This window comes from Passer domesticus, chromosome 12, assembly GCF_036417665.1.
Source record: "Passer domesticus isolate bPasDom1 chromosome 12, bPasDom1.hap1, whole genome shotgun sequence".
Classification (NCBI taxonomy): Eukaryota; Metazoa; Chordata; class Aves; order Passeriformes; family Passeridae; genus Passer; species Passer domesticus.
The window spans coordinates 1,183,465-1,202,286 of record NC_087485.1 but is presented as its reverse complement, the minus strand read 5'-3'; the positions used below and the strand labels follow the sequence as shown (position 1 = coordinate 1,202,286).

Below are 18,822 nucleotides of genomic sequence, written 5' to 3'. Positions count from 1 at the left end.
CCCCTCCCGAGCCCTTCCTCCTCCGAACGCCTGAAATAGGATGTTACACTACTTGTTTATAGGCCATTACAGAAAAACATGCTGGGTTTCTTCATCCTGCATTACAGAACAAAGTGTTACCCAATTCCTCCTGTAAAGTACCAAGAAATAACTGTGAGACCATATGCAGGGGGAAGCATCCACGTGCTGGAGTAATCCAGCCTTACGTAAGCGGCCACGGGCTCTGACCACAGCAGCAGCCAAGGCAGGGCCAAGCCAGCTTCCCCTTAAAACCCACCCCAAAATTCACCTGGAGGGGTCTGATGCAGGAGACAAATGGAATTCATGTCCCTAAGTTACAATGTGAGGTTTGTGCCATCAGAGTACCCAGAGCAAAGAATGCTGGGTGTTTGATTTTCGCTCCTGGAGCTCATCCCCATGAACCAAAAATGAATCATTTGTTAATTGGCGAGTTCAGTTTGAACCCATGCCACCATGATTCTTATCTCAGGAGTTAGAAGGCAGCTCCTTCCAAGGATCCAACAAAGGCAGAGATCAGCATCCCAGAACATCAGGAATCTGAGCACTGATAATCCTGAGATCACACAGCAGTTTGCTTTGGAAAGCCTCTGAGATCATCAAGCCCAGCACTGCCAGCACCACCAAGAAACCACATGTCACATCTACAGGTAACACCTGCAGAGAGAGAGGGTCCCCCCAGCCTCTTCTCCTCCAGGCTGAGCCCCAGACCCTGCCCCACATGCCTTCCCTGGACACTCTGTGTGGGATCAGCTCGGAACAGCAGCCGTGGTGTGGACAAGGCAGCCAAAAACACGAGGTGCAAAACAGACCCAAAATCCACAGGTAAGAAACTTAATAAAATCCGATTTGTCCCCCTCCTCCCTGCTGCCAGCCAAAAGGAAACACAACAGCACAGACACATTATTATGAAAAACAAGTCAACTTCTAGCACAGGGATAGGGATAACAAATGTTTCACTGCTCTGTTTCAAGCGTTTCAGATCTTAAACTGAACCCAGAAAAGACCATTACCAGTTAAGCTATTACAGCAAATGAAATGAAAATTGAAAATCAAGTCTAACCGACGTTAAATTTAAATAAATATATCTCAATTCCAGGCTCATAATACATAGTTCTTATGACAAAAAACTTTTGGAGAAGGGAAAAACACCCTTGGTAACTCTGAATATTAAGCTATGGTACCACAGGCATCTCACAGTTGATCTAAATAAAGTGTCTCCTGCAAAGAGCCCTGGTTCCTCCAGTGCAGGCTGCAGTGTGATTAACAGAGGTCCATTAGAGAGGCAATCCATAACCTGGCTCCTGTGAGGAGTCCCTGCCACATCCGTCTGAGTTTCCATGGCAACCAGGCAGGAAAATATAAAGCAAATTACAGTTAAATGAAAATTATTCTCCATGACAATATATGTTAATGCGGGAACATTTGCAAGGCCATTCCAGATAAAATGTTTACATTCACACATGTGTCTACAAAAATAAATAAAAGGCAGCTGGAGCAGCTAATGGATCACCCAAAGAGAAGGATCAGAGTCTTTTTTTGCCCCAATAAGTTTTAGTCTGTTCATCAGAATAAAATTCTTCAAGCTGAAGAATACCCAAAGTATTTCCAAACAGAAACATTCTTTAAGGAACAGGTTTTCAGAAGATCTAAAACACACATTTCTGAATGTTGTGAACCTTTCATTTTCCTGGCTGCAAACAAAGACCACATTTATGCCTCCCCATCCTAGCAGAAAATGGTTTAAAGGAGAGATTAAGTTTATATTTAGAGAGATCTGACTGAAACTGGAATAGTGACTTATTTTAATCAGCTGTAACTTACTGAGAACTGGAAGGTGCTTTATACCTCAGAATTTGGGGTGCTGACTCCACAGCTGGGAGAATCTTATACCCCACCAGGGTTTAAAGACAGCACAGGCCACTGAAACACTTTTAGAAAAGCCCACAATTAAGGCTGTAAAAGCTGATCATACTCTCCCACCATCACCAGTTAGCCTGAATAGTCCTTTTTTTGGGAATGCATCTCAGTTGAGGGAATCTATCTTCTGGAGCATGAGGGAAGTTAATTGGAATGAGGCTCGTCAAGACGCAGCCACTTGGTTATTTTTTCAACTCCCTTGGCTCGTACCCCAAAGAAAAGCCCAGAGCAAGGAAGGAGGTTATAAACTGACTCACAGTCTGTGCCACTGAAACGCCACGTTTTCAGCAGGGTCTGAAATACTGCCCTGGAAAACAGCCCCCCCTCGGCCGCCCGGCCAAGTTCCTTTCCCATGGAAATGCTCTGCCTGTTCCACGAGTACCACAGGTGCAGGTTTCTTAGGAAGGCCCAGAAAGAGCACAAGGCACTTTTTGAAGGCGTTAGGGAGAGCTGGGAGCACAGAGCAGGGCATTCAGCGCGCTGGCACATCCACTGACCTCTGCATCTGCTGCTGCCTCCGCCTACGGAACAATGCTGCGATCATGAGGATCGTAACTTTTTATGACAGTGGGAAAACTGCAATCTTCTCCACGAGTTCACTCCACCCTGCACATAAAACTGCTCATAGGTTCAACCATAAAGCAAACTCCCTGCTTTGAAGTTGCAGCCGGAGCCCCGCGCACGTTGTAAAGCCGAGCTGGAGAGCGCGGCGCATTAAGGTTTTACATAACCACCCTGGTGGAAAGCATCGCTCCCCAACCTGCCACAGCCACTGCTGACAAAAAAGCGAGCCAGGTCAGAGAGTATCTGGGTAACAGAACTCCTCGCAGGTGAGCTCGGGTTACCCACAAACACCCAAGCCACACAGCACCCGATATATTCCAGCCCTGCTCCACTTTCCCCGAGGATCAGCTTCCCACAGAGCCCACAGCAGCGTTCCCATCATCACAGCTCCCATCCCATCAGCTCAGCACTGCCCCACGGCCCCCTCCTCCTTTCCCTCCACGGGATGGGCAGGCAGAGCAGGGCTGGAAGAAGCTCTGGAGATCATCCAGTCCCACCACCCCCTGCCCAGGCACAGGCACCTGGAGCAGGTGGCACAGGAGCACGTCCAGGTGGGTTTGGAATGGCTCCAGAGGGGGAGACCCCACACCCTCCCTGGCAGCTGTGCCAGTGCTCTGCCACCCTCCAAGGGAAGCTCTCCCTCATGCTGAGGTGGAACTTCTTGTGCTTTGGTTTATGTATCTCTATACAATGCACAGAATGCAATTATGAACAGCCTAAAAAACAAAACCTAACCCCTGCCAGTGGAACCCCAGCAGCAGTTGCTAGGATCCTCTGCAAACCTCACTAATTGCTGGGATTGGGTTTCCAGGGAAGCTCCTTGCTGCAGCAGTGGAGGGGCTGAATGCTGTTTTCACAAAAGAACTTGTAAAACCCCAGGCTGCATGCCTGCAACAGCAAGGATTTATATTCCAGGCACAAATCAGATTATGCTGCACACACCATGCTCCCAGGGCTCCAAGCAGGTGGATCCCACCAGGATGAGCAGCCTTTCTGGATGGCCAGGCTCCAGGACCAGGTTCCCTGCTCTCCCTGATGGCTCCAACTCCCTTTGAGGAGACCTGACTGTGTCAGATGCCTCCCTGTCAGAAAAGTCATTTTCTCTGTAACTATAAGCAAATGCATGCTAACGTGGAGTGAGATTCCAGGGAAAAGCAGGCAGGCTGCAGCTTTCCTGCAGGTAAAAGGGCAGGAGATTCAGGGGCACCAGGCTGCTGGCAGCACTACCACCACGAGTAACCTCATGGTAGAGAGCCCCACTGCACAAATAAATCCACAAAAGAGAGATTCCAAGAGCAGATCCAAGCAAGGACAGTAAGGGAGAGGCAGGAGAGAGAAGGAGCTGCTCCCTGTGAGCACACAGCATCCCAAACATCCCTGCCAGCATTCCCCACAGCCCAGGAGCCTTCACCTCAGCACACCCACAGCTTCACTCCCCTCCCAAGCACTTTCCTCCCACCCTGCAAAAACAAGGTCCAGCTCTCCAGAGGGAGAGGAAAATGCAGGAACAACTTAGAAGCAGAAAGGCAGGAACAGACGGGAGGGGACCTCGAAAGGCAGACAGGCTAAAATTAGAGACAAGAATCTTGGAGGAGAAGGACTAAGGCAAGAGCAGAACCTCCATCAGATGAGGCTCCTGGGAAAAGTGAGGGATGGACAGGAGGGAGAAGAAACCTGCTGGTGGGTGAAGCAGGGGAGGCTCGCAGGCAGAACACACTGCAGGAGGAAATTAAATTCGGCATTTTAAGACTACAGCCTCCAGCTCTCTAACCAAAGAGCTCCACTCAGCACACCAGGAAAGAGCCACGAAGTTGACTTCTTGTCTGATCCCTTCCCCCCTGGACTAACTCAGAGGAATTCGTCTCTCACCACAGAACCAGTTTAACACCCCAGTGCCAGTGCTGATCACAGGGGAAGGGAACTGAATTCACTGCAGAGCAGCTGAGTAACACAGGGCACCTCTGATCTCCTGGGAGAGCCAGAGACCTTCCAGGCTGCAGGGAAAATGAGGAACAGGGAGCCCAGAGCCAGGGGAGCCACCACGCAGGACCCCAGCACGTGCCAGGACAGGTCATGGCAAGGAGAGAAACCAGAGCAGCCACCAGCCAGCCCAATTCCCAAACCCAGCACATTCCCCCATACGTGGGGACAAGAAACCACATGAACAAAAAAGGTCAACATTCAAGGAGAACAGGTTTTCATCTTCAAACCCGTGCACTGGACCCTTGGGCTGCCGAGAAGGTGAAGTTTCACACGCTAAATCCCCAAACTTGCTCGTTACAGTCCAGCTTGGATAAACGGAGCTGCCTGTGCCGAGCTGCAAGATGAAACCACGGAGACAGCCCGGGGTGGGCAGCAGCCAAGCGCCGTAACCGGAGCGCCCGTGGTATTTAAACCCCCAGAGCACAGCCAGGATGTTTGTGTCCCCCCCCACACACCCCTTCCCTGCATTACCTACATCTCTTCCCAGCATCGCCACGGCTAATCTCATCCATCCAAAGATATATGGATATATTTATAGACAGGCTTACATCTCCTGCACATCCCAGGCCTGACGCAACCGCGGAGCGCCGGTCGGTGTTGTTACCACAACGCTGACATTTCACAATCTGCCACAGCCATCCTCCTGCAGAACGTGGAAAACACCAGCCCCAGAGTGTAAAGTCTATCCCAAAGTGCTTTCCATGGGATACAGTCACTGCCACAGTCAGCAGGATCGCAGCCCTGCCGCCTCCTCCCTGCAGCAGCTATCAGGAGACCATTCCCAAAGGGGAACTTCTTGGAACTTTATCTTGGCTCCTCCTGGACCTAACCAGCCTGCAGAAACCCAGCCACTTACCAGTCATTTGGAGCTCCTGGTACAACTTGTTTACACAGCCCAGGTCACAGGATCGGCTGGAAGGTGTAAGCAGGATATAGTTTTTATGGCTCTGAACTCCTGCCCAGATAAGCCGATAAGGCCCCGGCTGGGGGCAGGGAGCACTTTCATGTGTGCGTGATTTGAAAGGAAGAGGCACCCAGAACTGCAGCTAAGCAGTTGGTGCTTAATAATGAAGCTTCCATTCACCTCTAAAGCTATTTAATGCCTTTTTTTTTTTTTTTGGAGTTCCTAATTACACATCCTTTCATTTCACATCCCGATATTGAGGGCAGCACCGTGTTTCCAAGCCTCTGGCTGCCGAGCCTTCAGGGACACGCTGCCTCCAGATCGTGGTGAATTTTTTAGAGGGTAACATCTCCCTTCCCGACTCTGATTCTCCCCCATGCCTGTGACACAGTTTTAGCAGCTTTATGCTGCTCTAAAGGTAAATTATTCGAGACTGTTTCTATCCTGCAAAGCTGTCAGTCTTTCAAAAATAATTACACAGCCAGCTCCTTCCAGCCTTGGCTTCCCCGAGCGTGCAACCACCCTTCCGTGACACCCTGCAAACACCCACAGCCTCAGCGAGGACCCAAAGCCCATCACCCAAACCAGGACCACCTTAACGCTCCTCTCACTGCAAATCCAACACAGCACAAGAGCAAAGGAGATGCCTTCTCCCTGCAAAAACATCCATCCCCTCACACACAGCTGAGACAAAGCTGCTGTTACGCACACTACAAAGTTTTCCAGCCTTTCCATTCTCCAAGTCCGGAAATTTCATTACATGGCGTTTCAGCCACACACAAACCCAGCACCAGCACAGACACACTTGCACCTAACAGCAAAATAAATATTTCAGTGTTTCCACAAGATATCCAGTGTTGTAACCTTTGGTTTCCGACTCCAAACGCAACATACAATCAATACCCTGCTCCTGCCACTGCAGTAATTCACAGCGGAAGGTTTATTTTAAAAACACTCATCGGGTAAGTTTGGTTTTCTTCGAGACAAGGGGAAGAAAGGCTGCCTCCAGATTTGGAGAGGATAAATAATTCAAAGCCTGAATGCCAAGGGCAGTGTGCACACATCCATATGGCAGGGACAATGCAGACAGTAAGATATGCTGCACATCACCACCCTGACAGTGCCTTCAACCCTGACCTAGAAAAAAACATCACTTTCTTCTGACTCCAGCAGCCAGCTCCCTCCCTGGCGCTGCCACCCGCGTGCCGTGGGGTTACCGTGAGGAGCTGCCTCCCAGTCCCTCGGCCTTCCCAGGCTGCAGCTCCAGCCTCTGCTCACTCCAGCTACACAGCAACGAGCTGCACGCCTTAGCACGTGGTGAGCTCCAGAAAACAGAACAAACCTGGAGACAGAGGTTTCAGGCGTCCTCTCTGGGAGCTCACGCTTTCCCAGCCAACGCTGAGAGGGGCAGGAACAGCCAGGATGGTTTCTCAGAGGAGAGCTCTGGCCAGACGCCGGCAGGGCCCCAAGGGAGGAGGAGCACAGGGAGCGGGGAGGCTGCCAGCACCCACCCGGGTGCTGCTGAGCCATGGGGGTCCCGTGGCACCCCCGAGGGACAGGGGACCATGTGGGTCATGATGGACAGACACACGACCATGGGGATCCCATTGGATGTACACACAACCAGCAGGACCGTGCTGGATGGACACAGCACCTAACAGAACGTGCTGGATGGACACGGCACCAAACAGAACGTGCTGGACGGACACGGCACCTAACAGAACGTGCTGGACGGACATGGCACCTAACAGAACGTGCTGGACGGACACGGCACCAAACAGAACGTGCTGGATGGACACGGCACCAAACAGAACGTGCTGGACGGACACGGCACCAAACAGAACGTGCTGGACGGACACGGCACCAAACAGAACGTGCTGGACGGACACGGCACCAAACAGAACGTGCTGGACGGACACGGCACCAAACAGAACGTGCTGGATGGACACGGCACCAAACAGAACGTGCTGGATGGACACGGCACCAAACAGAACGTGCTGGATGGACACGGCACCAAACAGAACGTGCTGGATGGACACGGCACCAAACAGAACGTGCTGGACGGACACAGCACCTAACACACCGTGCTGGACGGACACAGGACAAAACACACCATGCTGGATGGACACAGGACCACAAAGACCCCACTGGACAAACACAGAACCAAACCGATCTTGCTGGATGGACACAAAGGTCCCACTGGACGGACACAAGATCATTTAAATCATGTTGGATGGACACAGGGCCATGGAGATCCCACTGGACGTACACACAATCAGCAAGACCATGCTGGATGGACACAGGACCAAACAGAACATGCTGGATGGACACAAAGGTCCCACTGGATGGACACAAGGCCATGTAGGCGATGTGGGATGGACACAAGATCACTTAAATCATGTAGGATGGACACAGGACAATGTAGATCCCCTTGGATGAACACCGGACCACACAGAAGACCACCTCTTCCCCCAGAGAAGAGGGAAAGAGCTGCTCACCAGAGAAACCATCCCTCCTATCCTCCCTCCACAACCCCCACGGACATCAAGCCTGCAGCCGCACTTGTTTCACACTCCCAAAATTAACCACAACACATCACCCTGCCTCACTGTCCTAGTCTGATGATCTGATCTCATTTCACTACATCCTACAACTTGAAGAAAACATTAGAATCAAGACAAAGAATTCTGGAGCCCAAAATACCTGATATAATTAACTGCACCTTTTAACATGATTATTTCCTTTCCTGACCCCAATTATTCCTTCAGTTTATTAAAGAAAACTCAAATACAGAGCAACGCTAACACCCAAAGAGTCACATAAACAGAAAAAAAGTCTGAGGGCACCATTACAAACAGACTTAATGGAACTCCAAGATTGGAAATGGATCTTGAAAGCTGTCAGATCAAAGCAAGATCTTTCTCGTGTAAGGACTGCATTACCCTCGGAGCCACAGAGCTAATACCATCTATAAAAATATTTTGCTCAAATAAGTGAAGAACAGCAGCGTTTCATCTGTCAAAAGGTGCGAGGCTTTTATGGGATTAGCCATTCCACATGCAGCATAAAAATTAGAGCAGATTTTTAAAAGCCCCCAGCTCAGCTGACGGAGACTCCACAGCCCGACGTGCACCCGCTCTCTTCACATGTGCTCCACGCCGAGCAGGTTTTTCACTGTTATTAGCATTTAAGCTTCTTTTTACTTTTTTTTTCCCCCCTTACTCTCGTAAAAGATTACAAATTGGCATCACCCATAAGCAGCCTCAGGTGAAGCACCACCACCCAGACTCAGAGAAATTAAGATTTTTAAATACCCAACAGTTGCCTGAGAAAATACACCAGAAAACAGCAGTTCTCACACAGGAAAGCTTAAAAAGTGGAGTAGAATGTGCTCAAAACCAGCCTCCAGACCACGGGCGCTGACAGCTTCCCACCCCCCTTCCCAGCAGGATTCCAAAGGCAGCGTTTTGCCCAGATTTTAAGGCTGCACAAACCTGCTTAGGACGCTTGTGATTTGAAATAATTGCCTACACAAGCTTTCCCTTAACATTGATGGGAGTATTTTTTATGGCCGTGCATCGGTGGCACACAAATTACGTAACACTTGGCTGAGAACCCTCCGAAAAAGCAGCTCTGTGCCGCTAATCCCTCACGCAGGAAGGAGGAAAATATTTAAAAGCTGCATACAAATCATTCCTGTGAGTGTCGTGCAGACTGGTTTAAATTAGATGGGGTAAAAATATATGTGAGCTGATCACGAAACACTGGAATCTTTGCTATGGAGACACCGGTTCCTCTCCGCAGCCTTTTACAACCGAAATACAGGGAATTCTCCCCGGCAATGGAAGGAGCACACAAGCACCTTTACTAGAGCTCACCAAGGAAATACGAGGAGAATAACAACCCCCATGTAAATATTTTCCAGTATTATTTGCTTTGCTGTACTGAAAAGCAGCAGTACCTGCCACTACTTGCTCTGTGTCTACCACCATTAAATCTTAATACCCAGGAGGAATTTCAATCCGTAAGGCAACTGCTGAGCCTGAAATTCAGGTACAGGGCAGGAAGAGGGGCAGACCTCCTCAGAAAGCCGTCACTCCATAATTTTACAAAATGTAATTAACCAGCTCCGGCCCTGTGCCTTTCCTTCCCTAGGAGAAGGATTTCTTCACCGAGTAATTAGCCTGTCCCAGTTAAGACTCAAGTCACCATACAACATATTTCCCCCAAAACAAAGCCACATGCACTATTTTAAAAAAATATTGCCATTTCCTCACAGCCACTTAAATCTCTTCCCAGCTTTTGGCTTAGTCACTGCCTGGATGTAAAACTCAGTGAAACCAACCCACCACTGTGGGAGCCGCTAAAACCCTGGGTTTATTCCCACACTGGAGACACTTCATCATTCCAGAGCACTGCCTCCTTTTAATGTATAGAAAAGCTGGAGGTAAGGGAAAAAAAACCTCTTAGTACTTCAAACACATGTCCAAAAGCCACAACATAAAGACAAAGAGGACAGATTAAACGCTGTAAAGACACACTCGTCGGGAACCTTCCTTTGAAGTGTCTGCAGGAAACACTGTCATCACGCAGCCATGTTACAATTACACAGTTAAAATAATCAGCACCAGTTGTAAGTAGCCCATCTGGTTCCCTGGAAAGGGAGCACTGCTGGTACAGTATTGATTAACACGACGAGTCTCACTGACCCCAGAGAAATGCATTTGTCTGCTCTGCTGAGCAGCGGAAGAACGCGGCACGACGCCGTGCTACGCTTGGCTTTGTTCACAAGCATTTGGGGGGACTTAGTCCATTAAAACACGAGTGGAAAATAAAATAATCTTATCAGGTTGCCTACCACACACGAAGGAAGAAATTAAGCCAGAGGGTTTTTGCTCTGGGGTTTTTTTTTCAACATTTCCTCCCCCATCCAAACCCAGCCCTCAAACTGGACAATCTGCAGGTTTAAGTCTGAGAAAATACTGTTGCAACATCATAAAAGCAAAAAGCTGCCCATGGAAAAAAAAAAAAAAAATCAGCTCACTCCGAACCGTGCTTTTTTATGAAATGGAGAAACAGACAAGAGTTCATTTCTAAAAGCAGAACTGAAGAGCAGAACCAAGTGTGGAACACAGCATCTCCAGTTTCCAGCCAGCGGCAGCAGCCAGCGCCGACATGGCCGGGGCTCCTCGGTCACCAGTGACACCGGGAAGGAGGCAGAAAGGCCTTGGGAAGGGAACGGAGGGCTCGCCGTGCTCCCCAAGCCCGGCGCGCTGCTCGCTGCTCGGTGTGCTGCGGGCTTGGCACAGCGAGCCCTCGCACTGACTCAGCCCGCCCGCGGTGACACAAGCCCCGGCTCGCCGGACGGGCTCCTTCTCCAGGCTGGATGTGCCCCGGCAGGTCCCACGGCTCCCGGGGCCCCGGCGAGCTCCGCCGGAGCGCTGCTGCGTGCGGAGGCCGAGCTCCACCGAGGCCGGCAGCCCGAGCCCCGCACCGGCAGACCCCGCGCTCCCACCGGCAGCAAACGGCTCACGGAGCCCTGGGACCCAACGCCGGAGTTTCCCCACCACAGCACGCTCCAAACCCCTCCGACTGCTCCAGCCTGGAACCTGCCAGAAAATCCCGTGAAAACGCCAACTTTTCCCGTTTTTTAAGCTGATCGGGTTAAATACTGAGCTCCTGGTTGGGCACACACAAAGAGTGTATCGGTGCTGTTGGGAAACATGGGAGAGTTAATCTCCTCTCGCCTCTCCATGACTCCGTGGAGTGGTTTTCCCCCACAGAAAAAGGAAATAATTGGAGTCATTACATAAAAATGTTCCATTTTATGAACAAAACAAAGAAAGCAGAAATACACTGAACTCCAAGTTCCTCAAATTTATATAAATTTCAGGAAAGCACACAGCCACTACAAGGCAGCAGAGACGTTTTCACCTAAAAACCTTTGCCTACAGAGAGGTAAAAATGATGTGTGTACCCCATTTCAGAAGCCATCTCGGGAGGGAATTTTGCTTCAAGAGCTGCCTGGAATTCGCTCTCTGCCTATAGAGCCGTGTCCCCAGCGGTGAGAGAGCACTCTGTGTACAAAACCGGGAGGGGGGAGGAACCCTTTCCTGCAACTGGATATCAAAACAGATCCCCGGGCCCGGAGGAGCAGCCAGGCCGTAAACACACGGCCCCTGTGCCTCAATGAAGGGCCCGCACAGCCCGGACAGCTGCTCCCTCTGGGAAAGGGCAGAGGGCACCGAGGGCTCGGCTCAGCCCGGCTCCCTCCGAGGTCATTTGCCTTTCTAAACACGAATCCATCCCCGGCCTGGGGGAGGCTCGTCCTGGGCTGCAGCTGTTTGGGCTTTTTTTTTTTTTTTTTCCTTCCCTCTCTTCCTTTCTGCTAAGGGGCAAAGGTGTCGAGCAGCCCCTCCCCGGCACACAAAGGCTCCTCGGAGGGCAGAGACGCGGAGCGATTTAAAGATTAAACTGGGAAATAAATAAAAGCGGCGGGGCTGGGGCCGGCGGGGCTCGGTGCGGCCCCGGCCCTGCGCACACACAGGCAGGGCTAACGCCTACCCGGGGATGATGAAATGGGAAACGGAAATTACCATTTCAGACAACTTTTGGTATTGTTCCTCCTAGCGCAGAGCTCACCCCAAAACGCATTACCCCCCCCCCCCCAACACTCCCCGCACCCCTGCGAAAAAAACATCCCCATCCCAAAAAAAACGGGGTCCGGAGGGCGGGGGGTGCCGGCGCTGCGGGCTCGACGCGGAGCTCCGGGTTCCTCCCACGGCTCCGCACCCCGAAACACCGCCCGGCCCCGGGCTCGCTCTGCGGCCCCTCCGGGCCACCCCCGCACGCCATGCTCCCTCTCTCGGCACCCCCCAACAGCCCCTCACCTCCTCCGCCGCCCCCCAAACCCCAACGTCCCCTTCCCACCCGGCGCTGCGGTGCTTCCTCCCCGCGAGCCGGCCCCGCGCCGCCCCCCGCCCGCACCGGCCCCACCTCCGGCCGCTACCGCTGCCCCCCGTCCACCCCGCACCGGCCCCCCCCGCTCCAGGCGCCTCTCCCGGTGCCCCCCGCGGCCGCGCAGGCCGTGTCTCCGGGACCCCCTCCGCCCCCGCTCTGCAGCGCCCCGGTTCCCCCCCCCCCCCGCGCCGCCCCCCGGCGCTTACCGGCGCTCAGCGGGCCAAGGGCAGCCCCGCGGCGGAGCGGCTCGGCCGGCCCCGCCGCATAGAGGGGGGTGCCGGGGCGGTTCGGGGTCCCTGCGCGGGTCCCTGCGGGGGTCCCGGGCTCCGGCCCTAGCGCGGGGGGCGCGCGCCGTGGCGGCTCCGGGCCGCGCGCTCCATCCCCCGCGCGCCGCTGAGACGCCGCCGCTCATTGGCCCGATGAGACGGCGCCGCTCATTGGCGGGCGCGGCGCTCCGGGCTGGGGGGGAGGAGCCGAGGCGCCCCCCCCCGCCCTGCCCTGCCCTCCCGGCGGCGCGCGGGGGGTGACGGGAGCGCGGCGGCGCGCGACGTGTCCCGGCGGCGCCGCCGCCCATTGGCCGCGCGCGCCGGGGGCGGAGCTTCCGGGGCGGGGCCTGCGGGGGGCGGGAGGGGCCCGGGACCGGAACCGGGAGCGGCACCGGGAGCGGCCCGCAGGGATGTGCCGAGCTCCGGGACCGGGATAGGCCCCCCCCAGGGGCCTGCCAAGCCCGCCGCGCTGCCCCGGCATTGCGGGATCACCGGCGCGGGCGCTCCCCGGTTGGCCGTGGCACCGGGCGGTGCTCGTGTTTGGGAGACGCGGGGGGCGGCGGGGCGGCCGTGCTCCTGCGGGATCTGCAGCGCTCGGTACCGGCCCGGCCCCGCTCCTCCACCGCATCCCCGTGACGCTCCCGGTGCCGTGTGTGCCGGGGCGTGCGGAGCCGCGGCCCCGCAGGACAGTGCGGGTGACACAGCTGCCCTGGGCGGGGACAGGGGGTGCTGCGCCAGCCCAGGGGCATCCCTGCAGGGGACAGGGACAGGACAGGGGGTCCCCTGGAGAGGACAGGGACAGAAAGAGAGGGATCCCCCTGGAGAGGACAGGGACAGAAAGAGAGGGATCCCCCTGGAGAGGACAGGGACAGGAGGATCCCCCTGGAAGGGACAGGGAGAGGGGATCCACCTGGAGAGCACAGGGACAGGAATGGGGGATCCCTGGAGAGCACAGGGAGAGGGGGATCCCCTGAAGAGCAGAAGGACAGGGACAGGAGGATCCACCTGGAGAGCACAGGGACAGCTGCTGCCCAAAAAGAGGTTTTGGGCCTCTTTTCTTGGGTTCTTGCAAGTGCCATCACACGACACCAAAATGCTTTGTGCAGTCCTTATGTGCAGGGTGGTGCCTCCTAAAAACCCGTGTTAAGCATCTCCTAAACAGGTCATTCCTGCTGGATAGTGTCAGCCATTCCTTCATCCTCCCGGAGCGTCCAGGAACGGCTGGGCTGGACGTGGCTCTGCTCTGCTCTGCTCACAGGGTGGGGATTGGTGACAGGCTGGGCTCCACTGCTCACGGCTGGAGATCAGGAAGGGATCCTTCCCTGGGAGGCCCTGGCACAGCTGTGGCTGCCCCTGGATCCCTGGCAGTGCCCACGGCCAGGCTGGATGGGGCTGGGAGCACCTGGCACAGTGGGAGGTGTCCCTGCCATGGCAGGGGGATGGATTGGCTTTAAGGTCCCTTCCCACCCAAACCATTCCCTGCCCTGCTGTGTGTCTGTACCCTGACCACACCCAGGTACACCTCTGTGTCACCACGGGGCCCAATTCCAGGGAGGAATCCCATGGTGGAGCGGGTCCCAGCCCTGGTGTGGGTGGCAGAGCTGTGTCACCGTCCCCACGTGTTGTTTGGGAAGCCTGGAGGCAGCAGCTCTGCCCATGACCTCATGTGGAATATTGCTGGGTTGAACCCCTGTGCCAGGAGCGGGGCTGTAACCTGATCTCTCTTTTGAGAGCAGGCCACTGGGGTCACACACCTGGCACCCTGAGGGACAGCTCTCGTTGCTGGGGGTGCCACTGGCCCCCAGGAGGAGAGATCCTGTGCTGGGCTCAGCAGGAAGGAGTGGCTCAGGAGCACGTGTCCGGCTCTGCTGTTAAATAACTGCAGCAGAGAGGTTTATTCTGAGCCTGTTAAGCTGGTCCTGTGTTCCACTTAGGCTTAGTCTTTTTATCTCTACCCATCTTCTTCCTCTGTAAGACCTACTAAACCAGTGAGAAGAAAGGGGTTGGGGTTTTTTTGGCTTCCTTTCCATTAAGCTTCTTGTCACAGCTCCCTGCAAACGCTGCAGGTGAGTGTTGGCCTCTGAGCAGAGGACAGGGGAAATACATGTTTTCATTTCCTAAATATAGTTGTCTGTAACTGCTTTCTTGAATGTCACCCAGGTCAGAGATCCAGTGCTGGGGAGGAAGTTAAACCCTTTCTGTGTCACCCTGACCTTTTTCTGTTTGAACACAACAGCCTGGTTCAGGGAGGAACTTTCAAGTACTTAGAGAAGGAAAGGTGACAGCAGGAATGGGAGGATTATTTCCTTGGGGGCTGTTGTGCTGGTTTTCTGGGTGAGACTTGTGTGATGGGGATGTTTAACCTGCCTGGCTTTGTTACCCTGGGCTGGCTTTTGCTCCTTAATTGCAATACTTAAGACAAAAAAAAAATTACAGTCAATTGTCGAGCACCTTTGTCCTTTGATAAAGGTTGTAAGCTCTTAAATCCTAAAATAAAACAAATACCCTGGTGCTGAGGAGGAAAGAGAACATTGTGTGAGGGCAGGGAAATTAGGCCGCTTGGGGAATGTGCTTTCAGGCCTATTTCTGTCTGTCCCAGCGAGCTGAAAGGACACTGACTTTGGGGACAGAGCTCCTGACCCTCCACTCCTTGCCTGGCACTGCTCCCTGGCACTCTGGAGATGGCACCTGTGCCAGCCCCTCACCTGCTGCAGCAGCCTGTGGGTGACCACGCTCACCTCAGCCCTTCAGCAGCTGTGTTGTGAGGGAAGGAACCATCCTGACAATCCTGAAGTCAAAACTTCCTGGGCTGTGCTTCTGTGGGTGCAGCTCCCTGCTGATTCAGCTCCTCGCAGGATGGAGGGATGGGAATCTGTCTTTAACAGATGAACCAAGGTGTGATTTATGGCTGGTACAGCGTGAACCCTGAGTGACCAGTCAGGTGCCAACGTCGCAGAGGCCAAGAGAATAAAACTTGAGAAGAGCTTTGATTAGGAAAACCTTTCCTTTAAGCTTGGCTCGTGTTTTAATTAATGTCATCTATTAACATTTTGAAGAGAAATGGGTTTGGCAGACCAAGCAGCCATTTGGGAAGGCAGTGAGGAGTACAGCTGCTGTACTGCAGCAGGAACCTCCCTGGCTCTGTACAGACTGTTTTACTAAATAAAGCTACTTTCAACCATCCCTGTATTTCTCTGCTGTTGTTATTGTTGTTAAGGACACTCCAGCTTAAGCTGTTCCACCTGTGATACCATAAAGAAATAAAAGTGTGGGTTTTCACCTGCCTTATAGTGTGGTGGCTGCTCAGAGCTCTACAAGATGTAATTGAGGCTAAGTTCATGGAACAGTGCTCTCATATTCAAATCTGCATTGTTTTGAAGGTCTAACTCCTTGGCACAGCTTGTTTACCCCCAAATCTGCATGTGTTGAAGGTTTAACTCCTTGGTGCAGCCCACTGAGCACCCGGCTGAGTCCCAGTGAAGCACCAGGACTGGGATCAGGACAGGCAGAGCCCACGGCCCAGGAGCTGATGTAGCTCCTGTGCCTCCACAGCAGCAGCATTTTTGGATCCCTCAAAGCTGGGAGCTGCTGTTGTGGTGGGTAAAGTCTGTTTGCAAGGCTCCCTGCAGGATTTACTCACGCCTGTGTGCAGAGTGGTGCGTGGAGCTTTGTTCCTGGTGGATGGATTTGGGGGGAAGTGCTCTCCTGCTGCTGGGTAAACGCCTCGGATTGATGTTCCAGGTGTGAACTCATGACAGCCCGGCTCTAATTACTGTTTTTATCATTCCTAATGACAGGCTTTAGGTTTCCAGGCTCCTTATGGATTTCAGGGGTGTGGAGTGACAGTTGCTCACTCGGAGCTTAGTGACCTCCTCCGGGCTGTGGGCTTTGGAGGTGGCTTCAGCCACCCCCCGCACACAGATGGATTCCCGGCCCCGAGCCCCGCAGCTCCCGCAGCTCCCCGGGGAGGGCACTCCCGCAGAGTGCTCTGCTCTGAGTCACAACCAGCCACCTCCCTGCTCTGCCCTGCCCCTAACCTGCCCCTCTCCGTGCTGCTCCCTCTCCCCCGGGTTGGCCCTTCCGGAGGTTTCTAAGCCCCGGCTGGCAGACGGAGCGGTGGCTGCTGCGGGGTGGCCGAGTCCCCGTGATCCCCTGCCTCCAGCCATCTGTCACCTGCCTGTCTGACACTCCCAGGGCTTTAGAGGTGACCCCAAGATAGATTTGTACCCCAGTGCTGTGTCCCAGGCTCTCCTGGGGCTGGGGAGGCTGTGTGCCCCAGGGAGGAGCAGTGTCGGTGCCCCGCTGGCTCTGCCATGGAACTGGAACTCGCTGTGATCCCAAGCTGCTCCTGCAGGAGTGAATAGTGTGATGGGCTTGGGCTGGCTCATGGAAAGGGGCTGAGCAGCTCTTTCCTGGTGAGGAGTTTTACTGTGCTCGAGGGAAAACCGTGTGGTCTCTTCAGCACCTCCTTTGTTGCTGGAAACCCTAAGGTTTTCTTGGCCTTGCTGTGCTGAAGGGGAGCATCTATCCCTTGACCTTGATTTGTCATCTGCCAAGAAGTAATCAAAAAATTCCCATCTGGTGCATGACAGGGATGCACAGTGCTGGGGAATGCTGGGAAACTCCGTGTCCTCAGAGCTGGGGGGTTTGTCCTGCCAGAGCAAAGCCCTGGCTCAGCTGCTGGAGGGAAGTTTCATCCTGTAAAAGGTCTGAATTTACCTCCCAGCAGCTTCAGCTCTGCATGTAATCCTTTGATTCACTGTGGATGGCGCAGTGGCCACCTGATTCCAGGTATCCATTTACCCCACAGCAAGGTGCTGTGTGGAAATGAGTCAGGGATAAGCTGGGGGGCTGAGGAACTTCCCGAGCCGCAGACAGGGAGCATGGAAACAGGAGAGCTGAATTCTCAGGCAGAGCAGAGCTGTGTTTCCCATGGAAACTGACTTCTCTGGGCCTGAAAAGAACAAGATGTGGCTGCTAATGCTGCTTCCTGCTGCTGACCCGCTCGGGAGATAAAGCAGGGATTTCAGCCTGCAATCCAGCACCTTTCCCCGGTAGTAAATAGACGTGGCATTACTGGGTGATGTCATGGCTGGAGCACATCCCAGCAGGGCCAAGCCTGGATCAGGTTATATCTGTCCTCTCAGAATATTGGCTTACTCCCAAAGGAGCATATTGGCAGTGACTGAAGCCACCTTTCCCAAGGTCAGCACGCACAGAGCTGCCCATGCAGGGCAGCACCTCCTGACTCTCCTTCCTGGCACCACTTTGCATGGGCACCAGCGAGGCAAAGACCCCCAGCCCTCCTTTGTGCAGGCATGGAATGGTTTGGGTGGAAAGGGACCTTAAAGTCCATCCTGCTCCACCCCCTGCCATGGCAGGGACACCTTCTGCTGTCCCAGGCTGCTCCCAGCCCTGTCCAGCCTGGCCGTGGGCACTGCCAGGGATCCAGGGGCATCACAGTGCTCCACCAGCCTTCCTGGTGCTCTGTCATCTGGTTGCCTTTGAAGCACAGTGTGAAAAAGGGATAGAAATTGTGTCAGCTCCAGCTCTGTGATGTGTCTGTGAATAACCAGTACTCCCAGTTCAGCAGAGCCTGCTCACATCCAGGCCTGGCTCTTCCAGCTGGGAGTCCCTGCAGCCTCCCTGGGCGTTCCGCTTGGGATCTGTGGGTGGAGGTGCCCCCAGCTGCCACATCCCCTCTGAGCAGCCCTCATGCACTAATTGGCACCGATCTGTGTGTCTGTAAATTGAACTGTTGATCCAACCAGTGACACAAAGAGATTTCCAGGCGTGAGGGGACAATGACATGCCAGGGATGCAGGGGCAGCCACAGCTTCTCTGGGCAGCCTGTGCCAGGGCCTCACCACCCTCAAAGTAAATATAAATTTCTCTGTATTTGTTCACTGCCTTTCCCTCAGAACACACTTCAGGCCCTCACTCCATCGCAGACACCCAGGCTGTTTTTTACAACTGTTTTTTACAACAGCTCACTCCTACCTGGGGCTCTCAGAGGGGGAACCTTCCTCCTGCAGGGAGGGAGCTGGTCTCCTTCCTCTCTGCTGAAGCTAAGACTGCAGAGGTCGTTCCTTCTTTCCCCAGGCATTACAATTACACGGGATTAGCAGGGATAAAACCCCAGAGCCGGGCTGGCTGCGCGCTCACACCACCGCACTCCGGCATCAGGCCCCCCCAGCGGTGGCGGCA

At 54.0% G+C, this 18,822-nt stretch overlaps 1 protein-coding gene across 2 annotated transcripts in view; it reads right to left on the bottom strand.

Moving 5' to 3' along the window:
- Positions 1-12,750, bottom strand: part of ANKRD11 (ankyrin repeat domain containing 11) — a 128,024-nt gene extending 115,274 nt beyond the window's left edge. Inside the window, exon 1 of one of the 2 annotated variants that reach the window (XM_064387138.1) lies at positions 12,556-12,750. The gene's annotated coding sequence lies outside the window, so the exon portion shown is untranslated. Of the gene's footprint in view, positions 1-6,731; positions 6,772-12,555 lie in introns of those variants that run through there. The other variant, XM_064387139.1, reaches the window with a different exon arrangement.
- Between the last annotated feature and the right edge of the window lie 6,072 nt (positions 12,751-18,822).